The sequence below is a fragment of the Myotis lucifugus genome, unplaced genomic scaffold (assembly GCF_000147115.1).
Source record: "Myotis lucifugus unplaced genomic scaffold, Myoluc2.0 scaffold_578, whole genome shotgun sequence".
Lineage (NCBI taxonomy): Eukaryota > Metazoa > Chordata > Mammalia > Chiroptera > Vespertilionidae > Myotis > Myotis lucifugus.
Window position 1 is genome coordinate 344,810 of NW_005871626.1, and position 3,572 is coordinate 348,381.

Here is a 3,572-nt window from a genome sequence, read left to right on the forward strand (position 1 = left end):
AAACTGGGCGTGTGCCTGGACCGGGAATGGGACCCGGGGCCCTGCAGTCCACAGGCCGACGCTCTATCCACTGAGCCACACCAGCCAGGGCTCACTCCTTCTTTGAACAACAAGCCAAGGCTGCCTGCTCTAAATCTCTGCTCCTGGGTAGATGGGACAGCACCTGGCGGTGACCACCCCACTCCTTCCCAGCCCTCTGACAGCACCTCATGTGGTCTCGCTTCTCTGCATCCTGACAGCCGGGCCTGCGAGGTCCGCAGATCAGGGCCCGTGTCACACGCCCGCTGCAGGGTGCTCCGATGGGGCGTGTGTCTCTGCCTGCAGGGCCACAGACGGGGCACTAGCCCGAGAGGTGCCGACTCTCTTCTCAGCTGCTGCAGGGCCCTCCCTCATGGCTCCCTCCACCCGGTTCTGGCGGGCACAGGCCGCAGGTGGGAGGGGAGGGCCAGGGAGATGCTCACACGCCCGTCGTGCAAAGGAAAGCATCGGAGTGCACGGGGGATGGTGACTTTGGGACAGCTCCCCAGGGAGACGTGTGCCAGCTCCAAGAGCAAGTCCAAGTTCTTTTTAAAAATATATATTTGTATTGATTTCAGAGAGGAAGGCAGAGGGAGAGAGACAGAAACATCCATGATGAGAGAGAATCATGGATCGGCTGCCTCCTGCAGCCCCACACTGGGAATGGGGCCCGCAACCCGGGCATGTGCCCTGACCGGGAATCGAACCGTGACCTCCTAGTTCATAGGTCGATGCCCAACCACTGAGCCACACCATCTGGGCGGGAAGTCCAAGTTCTGATCTGAGGGGTCACGGAGCCCCAGCAGAGTCGCTGGGGGGGGTGGGGGTATGGGCACGGGGAGCGCAGGACCAACGTGTGCAATGCGAGTTTCAACCCTGGGTTTACGGAGTGTTTTCTCGCTCTACGGGTCATTCAAAGCTGACCTCTGCTCTCTCTCACGCTATCACACGGCTCACATGTAGGGAGTGGGTCCTGGGATGAGTGTCTCCTATGCATTTTCTCATTTAACCCTCAACGTTGGGAGGTATTTTCACGCATTTCATTTTATAGACATGAAAACGGGTTCAGAGAGGTGAAGGCAGTTGCCCGGAGTCACACAGCAGGTGCGTGGCAGAGCAGGGAGGCAGCGTGCGGGCCTGTCAGCCTGCAAAGTCAGTGTCTATATTTACACAAACAGGAAAGTATGACTCACACAGCCAGCCACCGCCGACTGCATTTTGAGATTTGACTCCAAGCGTCCTTGGTGGTTTAGATGTCGAGTTGCTAGTGAAGGTGACACAGTTTAGGCTCAGGCAGTGCCTGCGTGGCAGACGTATTCCAGTGTGTTCCTCCCGCCATAGTCTCCTGAGACGACACATCGGCACCTAACACAGAGGCTCCCGAGAGGGGCGGGGACCCTCCGCAGAGACATGCCCCCGTCTGTCTGCCCACCTCTCGGGATTAGTCGTTTTAGCCACTTCACACATCATGTATGTATTGCATGTTCAAACACCACGTGTACCGCGTACAACTCCTCATTAAGAGAAAGAGGCAGTGAGTTAACAGCGATTTTCCCAACAAGAGAACAGGAACTGACAAAAGAGCAGGCAGCCGGCTGGTGTGCTCAGTGGTTGAGCGTCAACCTAGGAACCTGGAGGTCACGGTTCGATTCCCGGTCAGGGCACATGCCCGGGTTGTGGGCTCGGTGTGGGGCGTGCAGGAGGCAGCCGATCCATGATTCTCCCTCATCATGGTTGCTTCTCTCTCTCCCTCTTCCTTCCTCTCTGACATCAATAAAAAAAAATTTTTTTTTTAAAGAAAAAGAGCCCTAACCGGTTTGTCTCAGTGGACAGAGCGTCGGCCTGCGGACTGAAGGGTCCCAGGTTCGATCCCGGTCAAGGGCATGTACCTTGGTTGCGGGCACATCCCCGGTGGGAGGTGTGCAGGAGGCAGCTGATCGATGTTTCTCTCTCATCGATGTTTCTAACTCTCTATCCCTCTCCCTTCCTCTCTGTAAAAAAATCAATAAAATATATTTAAAAAAATAAAAAGAAAAACCCGGGACATCAGCTGGGCCTCTCGCTCCTTCGTCAGCCTCTGCTGGTTGGAAAGCACGGGCAGTGGTGCAGCCGGACGCCCCCACTCCCGCCTCCCCTGAGCCGCGGGCTGGGCTGGCTCCCCCAGTCCCTTCCCTCCTCCAGCGCCTGGCCACAGCCCGTGGGCCTCGCGCTAGGAGGGGCCGGAGGTCGTGCCCCGGAGCCCCCACGCTCTCCCGCTGTGGCCGCTCCCTCTGCCCCAAACTGCCTCCTGAAACGGGGGAGGCCTCTGCCAACGCCAACCGGAGAAGCGGGGGCCCCCTCGGCCCTCTCACCGACACAGAGACCCACCCCCTGAGTTCCACGGGCCAGGCCTGCCTCACCTTCTCAGAACGGTTCTAGAAGGTGAGCGCGAACGGCTAGTGTGGAACGAGGTGGCTGAGGCTCAGAGACGGGAAGTGACCGGCTCCAGGCTCGACAGCTCACAGGGGAACCGAGACGCAAGCCTGACGCTGGGCTGGAGTCCCTGAGTCTGAACAGCCGGGAAGAGCACACGGAAGCATCACGGGTGACACACGGGCCATCCTCCCAGGTCACCCCTGAGGCCGTAAGAGGCCGCCCGCCCAGCGTTAGACACGTTGGCTTCCTTCCGGTCTGACCTGCGCCTGTTGGTTCTAGTCTGGTCATGTGACCTGCACCTGTTCCTTCAGGTCTGGTCATGTGACCTGCGCCTGTTCCTTCTGGTCTGGTCATGTGACCTGCGCCTGTTCCTTCTGGTCTGGACATGTGACCTGCACCTGTTCCTTCTGGTCTGGACAAGTGACCTGCACCTGTTCCTTCTGGTCTGGTCATGTGACCTGCACCTGTTCCTTCTGGTCTGGTCATGTGACCTGCACCTGTTCCTTCTGGTCTGATCATGTGACCTGCACCTGTTCCTTCTGGTCTGATCATGTGACCTGCACCTGTTCCTTCTGGTCTGGACATGTGACCTGCACCTGTTCCTTCTGGTCTGGTCATGTGATCTGCACCTATTCCTTCTGGTCTGGACATGTGACCTGCACCTGTTCCTTCTGGTCTGGTCATGTGATCTGCACCTGTTCCTTCTGGCACCGCAGCCCTTGTGACCTGAGTAACTGTCTTAACAACACGAGTCCTCTCTGCCAACTACTCACAGGCCGTTATGTCTGGGAGACTCAAGCTTGTTCCTCAGCCCTCCAGCAGGGGGCAGTGTCAGCTCCCTTCAGCCCTTGGAAATGACCCAGGGGAAGGTTCTGGGAGAACCCCTGCAGTAGGCAGGCCTGGTCCTGGGTGCGAATCCCCACCGGTTTATCCAGGGGACCCTGCCTGTCTCCCCGGCCAGCTGCTGGGCCTCCTGGATCTCGCCAGCTCCCTGAACTCCCAAAAACAAGACGAGGGAAACCCAGCACCACTCAGAGCGGGAGCTGTCAGGCGGCCGGCACAGCCTTCTCCCAGGAGGGGTGATGGTTAGAGACCGAAAGTCCATCACCGATGCCGCCTCCTTGCTCTTGGTTCAGCCG

General features: G+C 58.4%; 1 protein-coding gene across 1 annotated transcript in view; it reads right to left on the reverse strand.

The window, feature by feature from the left end:
* The window catches only part of SLC35F3 (solute carrier family 35 member F3), a 28,177-nt gene that overhangs the window by 6,622 nt on the left and 17,983 nt on the right, over nucleotides 1-3,572 (reverse strand). The window lies entirely within an intron of this gene.